The sequence below is a fragment of the Coenobita brevimanus genome, chromosome 60 (assembly GCF_032717465.1).
Source record: "Coenobita brevimanus isolate Jiangsu-jjx chromosome 60, ASM3271746v2, whole genome shotgun sequence".
NCBI classification, from domain to species: Eukaryota; Metazoa; Arthropoda; class Malacostraca; order Decapoda; family Coenobitidae; genus Coenobita; species Coenobita brevimanus.
The window spans coordinates 7,132,939-7,148,353 of NC_137013.1; the positions used below are offsets into that span (position 1 = coordinate 7,132,939).

A 15,415-nucleotide genomic window follows, 5' to 3' on the forward strand; every position below is an offset into this window, starting at 1 on the left:
GATATAGACTTCCTTCAGTGACGTCACCACTCTCCAGCACTTTCTTAATCTCCATGACAAAGATATCCTTCATTAATTTGCCATACAAATCTGTCTTTCACTTATTTCTCTTAATAAGCTGTCTTTTCCTCTCTAGCACTTTCTTTATCTCTCTTCTCTTCTCTCTTGCAAGAACTGTCATCCATAGTATGACAGTATCATCCGGATAAAATTATATGGTGTTATCATGAATAAGACACTAAAGTTTTCCCGACCGTGAAAGGACTGACAAATCTCTCTCTCTCTCTCTCTCTCTCTCTCTCTCTCTCTCTCTCTCTCTCTCTCGAAGAGCCGCATTGTTTGTTTGTTTGTCCTTCAATCACGCACAAACCAAGGGCCAGAGACCCCCAGACCCATATATATTCTGAATCAGGGTGACGCAAGGATGGTATCAGGCGGGTCAAAATTCAGATCTGGGTCATTTGAAGTCACCGGTGGAGTGTTGGCTTTCTTGGCCCGGGCAACGCCGGGTACTGCTGCAGCCCAATTTTTGGCATGGAGACTCACATGACCTCCAGTTAGGACACAGGCTATGTGGGGTTGACCTCCGTGGTCACTTGAGGTCACCGGTCGGAGGTCATTTCAGTTCACCGATAATAGTAAACAAATGTGCACAAATACCTGTGCGTTAGTCCGTGAAAACTGCAATAGAAAGTTCCAGGACCTCTTATAATCCCTCTTCAAGAGCACAAGAGGTATATTGTCTCTCTGGAGTAGAAAGACTGATCTAGAACAAACAGGACTAGAGTGTTCGCCTTTTTGACCCGGCAACGCCGGGTACCCCTCCTAGTAAAAAGTAAATGGTGAATGAATAGGCAAAACCCGAGATAAAAGCTGACCCTTCCATCGAAAATCAAATAAGAGACAGCCAAATGCCTACCCATTCATTTAGAGTGTGTGGTCAAGCCTTCATCAGAGAAAATAATGGCCTGAGGTTCCCCCTTTCTATAACACTAAATTCCTTTTATCATAACCCATTCATTGCTTTCAACTCCACCCTTCAATCTGCAGCGGTTTATCCTCCTCTCTCATCTCTTCTCTTCCCATGGTCTTCTCTCTCTCTCTCTCTCTCTCTCTCTCTCTCTCTCATTTTAAGATTTCGCTTCCTCCCTCTCCATTGATTTCTCTTCCTCACTTATTCTTCCACTCTCTTCCCGGCTTTCTTTCTCCTCCTCTCCCGCCCTTTCTCTTCTTTCCCTCCTCTCTTCCTCCCTCTCTCTTTTCACTCTCCTTTATTCCTATTGTCACCCTCCTTCTCCCTCTTTTCCTCTGTTATTCCATAGACCTCGATAGGTTTCCCAGCACAGAGTAAAATAGTTTGGCGTTACCTACAGTAGTAATCTTCGTCGTCGTCGTCGTCGTAGTAGTAGTAATAATAATAGTATTATTATTATTATTAGTAGTAGTAGTAGTAGTGGTAGTAGTAGTAGTAGTAGTAGTAGTAGTAGTAGTAGTAGTAGCAGTAGTTGCAGTGGTTGTTGTTGTTGTTGTCGGTTCATTTGAAACTTGAACCCAGTGGACTGCAGACTAAAATTGTCTTTCTCTTGCAGTCCGCCATCCTCCTTTCGGGGAATATGGACGGAGATGAGGAATGTTCATGTAGCCATCAGTGAAGCCGCCCAGTTATATAGGTACCACCGCATGAAGGCGTCCCTCTCCAACCACGGTAAGACATAAAAATAGGTTCAAGAGTTAATGTTCTGGGGATGAGACAAGCCATCTGTTCTATCCTTGTTGCCGTCAGGGGATTTGTCCTTCAGTCTCTTGCCCTCGTTTTCTTTTATATTTTTGCTGTTATCACTCAGGAGACCGTATTGGTTCCTTCAATCCCTTGCCTTATTTTTCTTCAGTCTTTTGCCGTATGTTACTTCAATATTCTTGTTGTTTTCGGACGACTCTATTCAGCTTAGGAGGAAACCACAACAATGAAAGAGCTGATGAAGGCTTTATCTAACCCAGTGTCTATGTCTCTCCTAGGCGACTAAAATCATCTTGAGGCGACATCCATAAACTACAGAACAACGTCACGGGATTGAAGGGGTTAATCTCAGCTTAGGGGTAGTCTATCTAAATCCCAATTCGTGTATCATTTTCTTTGTTCATTCTGCCTCTAAACTGTTCAATTCATCTGTGGGGGAAACCTAAACTGGACGGGTGAGATATAGCCCTTGTTAATACCTTCACTACTATATTATATTTTGCTTTAATGGCCTAGATTTTCGTCCTTTTACATCTTTTGTCACGGAGCTCGAGGCAGAAAAATGCGTAGCTGCGGCTCTGCATCCTTTCCATTGCATTTCTCCGTGACTAGCATCATATTCTAGCGTAGCAGATAGAGCCAGGATTCCGGGGGCTTGAATGATGAGTGAATGGATGCACGGCCCACTGGACTGGGCAAACTTGGGCTGTCTGGACGTTGCTACTCCTCACCCTGCCCTAGGTTGGGAAAGTTAATTGGTTTCACGGAGTTTTAATTGAATCTCCATAACTGTCATCTATTATTAGAGAAATTTTTGTTAACGTTTCCTGACTGATGGCTTAGCAAAGATCATTTTATTAAAATCTTCATAAGTTAATTATTACCACTGATCGCCATAATAAAGTCTTTTACCACTGATCGCTATATTAAGGTCTTTTACCACAGATCGGTATATTAATGTCTTTTACCATAGATCGCTATATTAAAGTCTTAATAAAGGTTAACAATTACCACATGCGGTAGTTTGCACTGCCATCATGACAGTTGATTATTGCCACAAATCGTTGTTAAAGTCTCCCTAACAGTTAACATTATCACATACCATTTAGTTTTCTGTATGCTGTCACTGTAATATTCACTGCCATGTGTCTGTGCAGCGTTTGGCAGCTAGAGTGAAAAATTACGTATACACAAATAATCTGGCACACAACTTCACCTTTATAAATACGGTGGATGTGCCCTGAGACAAGTTAGGCGATCTGCGTCACTGATTATATTAACTTTCTTTCGGTGGAGGCTTCGTAATTACCTGGGAAAACTATATACGCGTCTTAAAGTTGTATTTTATGAGCTGGTATGAGTTAAAAGCGAGGCGGTGAGGGATGGGTATGATGGTGACGAAATGATACTGTGTTATAGGTGGCGTGGGAAACTTCACAGCATCTCTTCCTTAGTGAATTTTATATCCCAAAACTCAATTTTCCTGTATGTTACTGAGTCAAGCTATGTCGGCACCAAAAACAAGTAACGTAGGAGTATCAAACTGCGATAATTTATTATATCACAAAAACAACAGTGCTCCGAAGCCTACAGTGTCATTTACAGTAAGATAATGTTTCTCTCTCTCAGGTAACGGCTTCAGACAACGCTCCTAACTACCCTCCGTGTGCGTTGTTGGTGTTGTTGGCGGGTCTTGCTTGGCGAGTGGGGTCGGTAGCGTTCATATATCTCTGCTTAATCACGTGAGAGCCGCATCAAGGTGCTCCTGAGCCTGGTATACAAGATATTGATGTGGTGGTCGGTGCGGCAAAGACTCCTTCGCATTGTGGCAGGGGCGTAGCCAGGATTTTGATATGGTGGAGGGGGCTGCATTTTGGTAATAATTCATGATGTATAGCTGCCTTTAATGCAATATAATAGTATCTGAATTAATAATAAAATTAACTAAAATAGCAAAACAGAAACAATAATTTATACCCGAATGACCAAAAATAATCTAAGTAAATGACTAAATGACTGCCTTCCACTTCAGCTTTTAAAGAGGGGGCGTCCCCCCCCCAGTTTTGTGCTGCAGCCATGCGTTGTAGCACTATTATCACCAGGTGGTAACACAAACGTCCTTCACTCCCCTCCCTGTCCCCCGAAAGGAGGAAGATGGATGACGGAATAAGAGCAACTTTAGCCAACAGTCCACCGAGTTTACATCCAGATGCTCCTAAGATTGCAGCCGCTACTACTACCACTGCTATTACTATTTGTACTTTTAGTTCTATTACTAATATTGCTATTGCTAATATTACTATTACTAATACGACTATTACTATTAATACTACAATTGCTATTACTGTATTATTATCACTATAACTTACAATTACTATTATCAGTACAACTATAATTATTATTACATTTATTAATATTACAATTACTGTTCCTAATATTACTGTCGCTATTCTTCAGTTACTATTACTAATAATGTTGTTACCACTACTACTACTACTACGATGGTGGTTGGTTACAGCCACAAAACTTATGGAGCGAGACGGAAAGAAGTAAACTGGAACTATTTAACTTTCCGTGGAAGACAAGTTGTTCGCGAATTATTCCTTCTTTTAATGGAGTGAAAATAACTGCGATAATAATAATGCCATATATCATGGGGCAAAACTCGTACATTATCATCATTATCATCATCATCTTCGTGATCGTTATTATCATTATTATTATTATCATTATCATTGTCATCATTTTCATTAATATCATTATTATCACTATCAGTATCACCACCACTGCCACCACCACCATCATCATCGTTATCATAGTCATTATTCTCACCGACAAGGAGAGAATGCTTTCACCCTCGTTTGTTAGTTTGTTTGTTTGTTAGCAGGATTACTCAAAAACTAAAAGAGAGATTTGGACCAAATTTGGTGGGTAGATAGCCCATGTCCCAGGGAACAATGGATTAAATTTTGGGACCGATCCACTTCGTTTTACAGATACTTGATCCGGAAAACACTTTTTGCGAAACCCTAATCAGTGATGAGAAAACCTAACCCATTCTGAACAGTGGTTTGGAAATTAAGTTGCCCTTGTCGGAGAGATGCGGTACACTGAGTGCCCCTCCAGTTATTATCATCATCATCAATACTTTTTTACAAACCTATCACCCTTGTCGAACTGCGTCTAAACCCTCCGTTCCTAAATGTCTTTCCAGAAGTGAACAACATCGTCTGAAGATAGCAATAATATAGTCAATATTACGTCGTCGTTGTGAAGATATTAATTTCGTGGTGGCCTAGAATGCATTTAAGAAGGCTAAAGAACTGCCTATCTATTGCACGAGGTCATTAAGAAAGAGGACTGAATTTTGCTAAGGCCTATTCTTCCCCCAGCATACAACACGCATCGATCAATGTTATGTTCAGGTCCCTAACTATACTATTGAGTGATCTGGTAACAAGGAGGAAAGCAGCTTTTGTCTTAAGAGTCTGACCGGCCTGAGAAGATCTGTATTTTGCAACCTACATTCGTCTTGCGGGTTGAGCTGAAGACTTGTAGAAAACTTTACAGGACTTGTATCCATCTCCCTCCACGTCTAACTGTCCAACTTGAATTGTGGGAGAGAGAGAGAGAGAGAGAGAGAGAGAGAGAGAGAGAGAGAGAGAGAGAGAGAGAGAGAGAGAGAGAGAGAGCTCGTCCACTCTTTTTAATCGCGAGAGCTCTCTGAATCACTGAATTGGGTCCCATTCTGAGTGATAACTGTTTTGACAACAACATTCTGTCTGTCTGTCTGTCTGTCTGTCTGTCTCTCTCTCTCTCTCTCTCTCTCTCTCTCTCTCTCTCTCTCATTACTATTATTTGTTAAGTAATATCCCTGAGGGTAGGGGGGTTTCAAGAATACTCCCCCAGTATCCCTGCTTGTCGTACGAGGCGACTAAAAGTGTTGGTAGTGGGTTAGTGCCCCACCCCGTAAAAAGAACTACCGTAACTAAACAAGCGAATAAAGCGCCTCGGACCCGGACGGATCATACGTTGACGACTAAGAAACGGACAAAGGACATTCTGAGGATGGGAACATGGAATGTGAGAGGAGTGAATGATGAAGTGAAAGAGAGAGAGAGATTGTTCAGGTGCTTGAGGATGCAAGAGTGGATATATGTGGATTGACTGAAACTAAATGGAAAGGTGAAAGGGTGAGAGAATGGGAATATGGTTTAGGTATATGTGCGGGAGTTAATGAGAATGAGAGGGCAAGAGATGGAGTATGTCTGATGATGAGCAAGAAGTGGAAGGAGAATATAAGAGAGTATGGAACAGTGGCTGCAAGGATTGTATGGGTGAGGATGAAAGTAGGTATACAAGCGTGGACGATTGTATGTGTGTATGCTCCGACAGAGGACCGAGTGGCAGGAGTGAAAGATGAGTTTTAGGCGAGAGTAGACGCATGTATGGACAAATCTGAGAGGAGCAAGAGAGTGCTTTTGATTGGAGACATGAATGGCAAAGTTTGGAATGTACGAGTGGATGGAGTGGTTGGTCAGTGGGGTGTGCCAGCTGAAGTAGATGGGAATGGTAATGCTTTGGTGGACATCTGTGCTGGTAGTGGGCTGGCAATAGCCAACACCTACTTTCGGCACAAGATGATCCACCGGTGTACATGGAGAGGAATGAGGAGGATGGATGGTGAACTTGTTGAACGAAAGGCAATGATAGACTACGTGTGTGTGGATGAGCGAATGAGAAGACAAGTGTTGGATGCAAGAGTGTGGAGAGGGTGGGGGAATGGAGTCTCGGACCATCACCTAGTGATTGCCAAGGTAAAGGTGCAGAGAAAATGGTTGTGGAGACAAAGGGGAAGACAGGAGGAAACAGCTCCTGTGAGAAGAGTGGAGATTTTGCAAGATAGTGAGAAAGTGGCAGAGTATAAGAGCATAGTGGAAGAAAGATTGGGAAGGTATGAGCTAGAGCAGATGGAAGGGGTGGAAGACGTATGTAAGATATTTACGGAAGAGATAGGCGCAGCGTGTGAGGTGGTTTGTGGCGTGAGGAGGAGATGCAAGGGTGTGCAAGGGACAGCATGGTGGAATGAGGTGAAACGAGCTGTGGAACAAAAGAAGAAGGCATATAGTGAATGGTTAGTGAGTAGAGGTAGGGGAGAAGATGAGAGAGAGAGAAGAGAGAGGTATATGTGAGCAGGAGAAGGGTGGTGAAGAGACTGGTGAAGGAGAGTAAGAAGAAAGTGGATGAAGAGTTTGGGAGAAATCTGAGTGTGGAATAGAGAGTAAGAAATTGTTTTGGAAGGAGGTAAAGAAAGTAAGGCAGTGTGAAAGAGGAAATAGTAAGGGAGTGAAAGATATGAATAATAGATTGTTGGTGGAGAGGAGAGAGAAACTGAGGAGATGGAAGGAGCACTTTGAGGATTTGTTGAATGTAGAGAGTGGCAGCAGTGCGAGTATAAGTGGTTGGGGAATGGCTGGGAGAAGAAGAGATGAGAGTGGAGGGAGGAAGAGATCAGTAGGGCGGAAGTAGTGGAAGCAATGAAGAAGATCAAATTGGGAAAGGCCCCAGGCTTTGATGGAGTGTGTGGTGAAATGCTGAGGTATGGGGGTGAGATTGTTGTAGAGTGGATATGGAAGTTGTGTAGATAGGCCTGGGAAGAGGGGAGGGTTCCAGAGGACTGGAAATCAGGTATAATTGTTCCTTTATACGAAGGAAAAGGGGAGAGAGAAGTATGTGGTAACCATAGGGGTATTTGCCTTCTTAGTGTGACTGGTAAAATATATGGTAGAATACTCATTGATAGGGTTAGGTATATGACAGAGGAGCTAGTTGGAGAAGAACAAGGGGGATTTAGGAAGGGAAAAGGGTGTGTAGACCAGATATTTGTTCTAAGATGTTTAGTGGAGAAATATCTAGGGACGGGAAAGAAAATGTATGCTGCCTTCATGGACTTGGAGAAAGCTTATGACAGAATAGTTAGGCAAGGTATGTGGAATGTATTAAGGATATATGGAGTGGAGGGGAAATTGTTGAGTGCTGTGAAGAGTATGTACGAAGGAGCTAGGGCTACGGTGTGAGTGGATGGTGAGCTGAGTGAGTTCTTTGATCTCAATGTGGGACTGAAACAGGGTTGTGTGATGTCTCCATGGCTGTTTAATATATACATGGATGGGGTTGTAAAGGAGGTGCAAGGTAGGGCAGTGGATGTGGGGGTAGCTCTAATGAATGAGGGTGAGGTTTGGAAGATTCCGGTGTTGCTGTTTGCTGATGATACAGTATTGTTGAGTGAAGATGAATGGGAGTTGCAAAGTTTGGTGAATGAATTTGGGACAGTGTGTAGAAAGAGGAAGCTGAAAGTTAATGTAAACAAAAGTAAAGTTATGGTGTTTGAGAGGAATGAAGTCACAGAATGTACAGTGAGGTTGGATGGTAAGGATATGGAGAATGTGAGTGCATTCAAGTACTTGGGTAGTGTGATGAGTAAGGATGGAACTTTGGGGGATGAAGTATGTGAAAGGGTACAGCAGGGAAGGAAGGTTGTTGGTTCACTGAAAGCAGTGATGAGAAATAGAGAGGTGAGTATGGAAGTTAAGAAGTCACTGCATGATAGTATAGTGATCCCTACCCTGACGTATGGAAGTGAGGCGTGGACCTTGCAAGAGGGGAACAAGTGAAGAGTGAGAGCAGTGGAAATGAGCTACTTGAGAGGAGCATGTGGAGTGACATGGAGGGACAGGTTGACGAATGAAGAAGTGATGGAACGTTGTGGGGTGGATGTGGATGTGGTTGAGAAGATTAGGAGAAATACACTGAGGTGGTTTGGACATGTGGAGAGAATGGAGAAGAAAGACTGACTAAGAGGGTTTATGTAGGTGAGGTGGAGGGAGGGAGAGGGAGGGGTAGACCGACGATGAGGTGAAGGGATGGAGTTGAGAGGTATATGAGGGAGGGGTGGGGTGAGTTGGGGGGAAGGTAGTCAAATGGTGGGTGACAGAGCGACTTGGAAGCGTTTTGTCTGCGGCCACCCTTTGTGGGATTAGGGCGTCGGGCTATACATAGATAGATAGTCTAATTTATGAGTCCTGACCAGGTGCTTTTAATAATATGATTCCTATGATTTTCGTCTCATTCCCACATACCCCAACATTATCTACAGTGTGCCACATACCCCAACATTATCTACAGTGTTGTCACATACCCCAACATTATCTACAGTGTGCCACATACCCCAACATTATCTACAGTGTTGTCACATACCCCAACATTATCTACAGTGTGCCACATACCCCAACATTATCTACAGTGTTGTCACATACCCCAACATTATCTACAGTGTTGTCACATACCCCAACATTATCTACAGTGTTGTCACATACCCCAACATTATCTACAGTGTTGTCACATACCCCAACATTATCTACAGTGTGCCACATACCCCAACATTATCTACAGTGTTGTCACATACCCCAACATTATCTACAGTGTGCCACATACCCCAACATTATCTACAGTGTGCCACATACCCCAACATTATCTACAGTTTGCCACATACCCCAACATTATCTACACTGATGCCACATACCCCAACATTATCTACAGTGTGCCACATACCCCAACATTATCTACAGTGTGCCACATACCCCAACATTCCCTACACTGATGCCACATACCCCAGTATATCCTTCCGTGTAACCTCATGGCTCAGTATCATCAATAGTGTTGCCAAATAAACCTGGTATTTTTTGCAGTGTTTAGTAAAGGTCTAACTTGCCCTCGCATTACACTCTTCTGCCTTGCATCTTCAGGCCATCCGTCACATCACACACGACCAGGCAGCAGACAGACGGATACCATATGTTAAAGATAGAGAGAAAAAGAGATATAGATGGACAGATAGGGAAACATCTCCGCCAACGACGTTGGGATGTTATGTATTCACCCCCGTTTGTCTGTTTGTCCACAAGGTCTCAAAAAGTAATTGATGGATTTCAGTGAAATTTTGTGGGTATGTGGATCAAGGAAGAGTTGATAAAATTTTGGTGGTAATGTGAGTTCGAGTTTCGGTGCAGGACTGTTTTTTGTTTGTCCACAAGAGCTCCCAAAAGGTCATTGAGTCAATGGAATTTTGTAGAAATGCGAGTCATGGGCCAAGGAAGAGTTTATTAAATTTTGGTGGTGATTTGAGTTGTCTGATGTAGACGTTGGTGAAGGTGTGCTCTCTCTGAGTGCTGTCTACTTGTTGGCCTTGTTTTTCGATGGTACTAACCTTAATTTCATTTTCTCGTTTTTCTAGTGTCATTAAATCTGTGTGTCTCCTTCTTCTTGCATAAAGAAATTATAATTTTTTACCGGATATTGGTGGTAAGTTTGTTATTCTGGAAAGAACAATAAGGTACATGGGAAAGTCTGCTCTCTTTCCATGTCGCTCCTGAAAAGATGTATCTTATTCAGCCTGGAATCAGTCGCAAGTGTTTTAGTGAAGAAGTAAGAAAGAGAGAGAGAGAGAGAGAGAGAGAGAGAGAGAGAGAGAGAGAGGGGGGGAAAGTTTTTACAATCTCCTTCCTGTGCAAAGAAATAGCAAGGTACGGAACATAGATGACCAAGCGTCTTTGCTCCGCCTTGGCATTGATCGTGAAGCTCGTTGCTTGTTTCTGAACCTCTCCCAACCCTATATTGGTAATTCAGTACGTTTTCTCTCCATATCCTTCTTGCAAATGGTAATGTTATTAATAATTACCGGTCGTTACCTATTCCTGCGTGGAGATAATAAGGAAGGTCCGCCCAAGTAGAGGCAAGGTATGTGAAATATAAGCAAGATCTAAAGACCCTAAGGTACCTTGTTTAACCAACACTATCTGAAGACAAAGGTGTCGAAGAAAGCATGTGCAAATTTTGCGTTTGTCTCAATAACTGGCTAACTGTATGCCTAATTGTAACCATGTTCCTTTCAGATCATAAGAGGGACCACAGCTATATATCTGGAAAGTTACATCTTTATAGCTTTTGTGGTTTTCTCTAAAACGTGTTGCAAAGAAAAAACTGAGCAGATTTGACTTAGAACTTTCCGCTAGGCAAAATGGCAAAATATTAAACCAAAATTATTCAGCGGGCACTTCTATCACAGGATTTTCAATCAAATAGCTGTATCTCAATTTGTTTTCGAGATATTTGAATTTCAATTAGGCAATTATTAGTATAAAAATGAGTATATGACCTTTAAAAATAGGCCAAGGTCATTAATATTTGGCACAAGGACTTGGGCTTCCCTAGGGTGCCAAGATCAGGAAAAAATGCAGATAAAATAATAATAGGCTACTGACGAAAACAAGAAGCTTCGCCATTTATATGACGAAGCTTAATAGTGAGAATGATAATAACATCAGTAATAATAGAAGTTATGAAAATAAAATAATCGCAAGCTTGTTTCCGCGTCTCTCTCAACCCTGCACAGGTAAATCAGTATACTTTTTCTCCATATCCCTTTTGCACATAATAATAAATAATAAATAATAATAATAATAATAATAATAATAATAATAATAGTAGCAGTAGTAGTAATAGTAGTAGTAGTTACGACGAAGAATTATCGCAAGCTTGTTTCTGAAACTCTCTCAACCCTGCATCGGTAAATCAGTATGTTTTCTCTCCATTTCCTTCTCGCAAATAATATTATTAATAAAAATTACAATAATAATAATAATATAATAATAATAATAATAAGGCGCAGAAATGATCGCAAGCCGGTTTCTGAATACCTCAAACTTGCTCAGTAAGTTAATATTTCCAACATGTTCTCGCAGATATTAACATCTGATTTAGTTCTAACGCAGAAGTAATCACAGACTTGATTCTGAATCTCTCGGCCTTTCATCGGTTGGTCAATATGTCTTCCTGTGTCCATGTCCTCAAAAACATATCTTAGGTACGGTAAATCTTATGATACAGTTGATCGTAGCTGTCTCATACCTACTGTATACTCTGTTCACCTTAACTAGGTGTAAGTATGCCATCATGCATACTGAGATACAATAAGAGACTAACACCAGAATATGATACTAGTTAGAAAGAAGTGCCATGAGAAGGATGTAAAGCCATAACATTGTTTTACTCTGCTACTGAGCTGAGGGAAAGAATCTACATGTGGACGAAAATTACCGCCTAATTAAAATTTATTATCTATAGTTAATCAAATGCCTGTGTCTTCTCCTTGGCATTCCTGTATATATATATATATATATATATATATATATATATATATATATATATATATATATATATATATATATATATATATATATATGGAGCCTCTGTGGTATATATATATATATATATATGGAGCCTCTGTGGTATAGTGGTAGAGACTGCGTCTCGTACAAGGGTGATCCAGGGTTCGCGCCCCGCCAGGGTAATAAACTTTGGGAGTGTTCACCCTGCCGCGTACTGCATTGGCGGACACAAGGGAACCAGTGTCGCTTACTGTAAACTATGCTTGCACCGAGCCGGCTTGCGCGGGCAGATTACACTTGGTTCACGGACTACACACACATCCAAAGCCACGCCAACACTACAATTATTAAACTTACAAGCACTTCTCACCCTACATACAATCACTACCAGACAGCCTAAGCCACTTGGTAGAGATACATTGGCTGTATCGTCCCCACTTTGGTCGGGATAGGCCGGTCCTGCAGTGGATACTCAAACGGCTGATGAAGATGATATATATATATTTATAAAGATTATATATATATATATATATATATATATATATATATATATATATATATATATATATATATATATATATATATATATATATATACCGTACAGTATTATATGCAGTATGTATGTGAATATAAATAAATAAATGTCTAAGTGTAAATATATATATATGTAATTACAAATCGATGAATATATATATATATATATATATATATATATATTACGGTCATTTTGCGAAATTGGTCATTTTGCAAATTTTTTTTTTTTTTTTTTTTTTTTTATATGTGACCGACTCTGGGCATAGGCTTCACAGCCTGCTTTCAAGGCCCAGTAGTCCTCCTACGTACCGCACACCTCTACATGTCACCACTTCGGCGCTAACACCCACCGTCCATACTGAATACATGCTAGGGCTGTCTCATACAAGACTGGTGTATTGGTATTAGCGGGGGTATTTTTACGACATGTCGGCGGGTCTTCTGGTAGATCAGTAAAGTCTGATTTTTCTGAAATTCAAATCCTTAAACTGTTCCCTGCCTCAGCGGGATTTGAACCCGGGTCCGTCAGGACTACAGGCCAACTCTCTACTGATTGAGCCACCGCCTCCCCTAAAATGCCCGGCCATTATGCAAAAAGACCAAATCCGTGGTCAATTTGCAAAATGACCTAAATATCTGGTCATTTTGCAAAATGACCAAGGTTTTGGTCTTTTTACAAATTCACTAGTATTATCGTTGGTCAGTTTGCAAAATGTCCAAACAGCAAGCAGCCAGGCTGAGGAAAACAATGCATTAAATACTTCGAGTTTATTGTCTAGAAATGAATACGAACAAATTCTGATTCGTTTGAATGAACTTAAACGTCCTAACATGAAAAAGACGCAGAAGGACTATCGGTTGTTACGAAAATATGAATTTCTTGAGGTCATAGTTGAAAGTATCACCGTTCAGAAACTGCAGAAAAAGGGAACTCACCTTAGATTCGTATGCGCTGAAGATGTGTTCGATGTGATCGATGCTGTTCATCGTGCAAGTGGGCATGGAGGTAGAACTGTTGTGTTTAAGGAAACAAGTGAAAAATATGCCAATATTTCAAGATCCCAAATACAGTTGTATTTACGTTGTGTGAGGAGTATCAGCTGAAAAAAACCACGTACGCAAGTCTGTGATTGTCAAGCCAATTGTCTCAAATAGCATGAACTCACGAGCTCAGGTTAGTAAACAAGCACTGGTTAAGGCCGTATTTGTTAGGAAAGAATAATGTTGTATTTCCGCACATCATACCAATGTAAATAGTTTGAAGTTAATTACGAATTGCCCTAAAGGACCTGAAAGTTTCCCTAAAATGGGTCCGATTCTGTCTGTTTGTAGGTCGACTTGATCGATATGCAGAGACAGGCAGATGGGAAACATCGTTTCATTCTCAACTATCAGGATCACTTGACCAAGATGGTGTGTCTTCGGGCTCTACAGACGAAAACTGCTGAAAAGGTTGCTTTCCACCTCGTTGACATTTTCTGTGACAAAGGAGCCCCCCATATCCTGCAGTCTGACAATGGTAGAGAATTCTCAAATAAGGTATAGAATATATTACTTCTTTAAATCAACCAATTTTCATAAAACTTAGCAGAAATATCAGACATGGTCACAAAAAGACACCAGAAACTTAGCGAGGTGATATATATGACAAGGTTTGATGTTCATCGTTTTAATTTTCAGCTTATCAAGGAAGTTCTGGTGATGTGACCAGAGTGTAAGCTGGTTCATGGCAAACCACGACATTCACAATCGCAGGGCTCGGTGGAACGAGCCAACAGGGATATTGAAGCAATTCTTGCATGTTGGATGAAGGACAACAACACTACACAATGGTCACAGGGACTGCGCTTTGTCCAGTGGAAGAAAAACACCCGCTTTCACTCCGGAATTGGAAGAACACCATATGAGGCCATGTATGGACAGAAGGCTCGTCTTGGTGTTGACGCATCTTCTGTACCAGAGGAAGTCATGGACGGTATGCAGACGGAGGAGCAGCTTGCAGAAGCACTAGGTGTTGTTAATGAGGAGGACGCAGATACAGAGGAGGAAGAGATAGGTTCTGAAGAGCAAGAAGAACCATCCGCTGTCATTAACTGCATCTCCTAAAAAGCTACTTTGGTTCAAATGTGTGCAAGGTGTGTGGGAACCCATGTCACTCTTATACTCCGTGTTCTGTGATGAATGAAGATGCTGATGAGCCTGTGCTTTGTTCCATCTGCAATCGGAATCGCAGTATTCATACTGAACAAATGAAGTCCAACATAGATCAACAGAAACAAGCTAAAAAAATGATGGATAATTCTGTGAGGCGATTTAAACCAGCCCACGCAGGGGACACTGTGATGGTTCCTGTTCTATTAGTTGACCGCGGACGTGCCGAGTTTCCTAATGTGAAGGCGGTTGTTGTTAAGGCATTGGACAACGGCACGTACAAGCTTGGTACAAAGCACGGCCTGCTTAAGCAGGTATACACTCGCAACCAATTTACTCAATGTGTAGAAAAATTCCTTTCGATAGAAGATGTAGTAGAGGAGCGGGAAGTAAGTCTGCGGGAAGTAGCCATTGCAGAATCCATGGGACAAAGTCAGGGATTCGCTAAATGTTCTTGCACTAAGTCATGTCTGACCAGACGCTGCAAGTGTTAAAAAAACAATGTTTTATGCAACAGCAGATGCAAATGCAGTGCCTCTTGCGTTAACAAGTCCGATACACACACACACACACACACACACACACACACACACACACACACACACACACATCCGCTTAAGGATGTAAGACCATTTTCTGCAATATATATATATATATATATATATATATATATGTATATATATATATCATGAAGGTTGAATAAACATACTTTTTAAGGTTTAATGTATTTTCTAAGAAAGAATAAACTTGTTCTATTTTACGTTCA

At 41.3% G+C, this 15,415-nt stretch overlaps 2 pseudogenes; both read left to right on the forward strand.

Moving 5' to 3' along the window:
* The first annotated feature begins 424 nt into the window (after nucleotides 1-424).
* On the forward strand, nucleotides 425-14,200 carry LOC145403140 (KRAB domain-containing protein 2-like; annotated as a pseudogene).
* Nucleotides 14,200-15,206, forward strand: LOC145403141 (SCAN domain-containing protein 3-like; annotated as a pseudogene).
* Nucleotides 15,207-15,415: the final 209 nt, after the last annotated feature.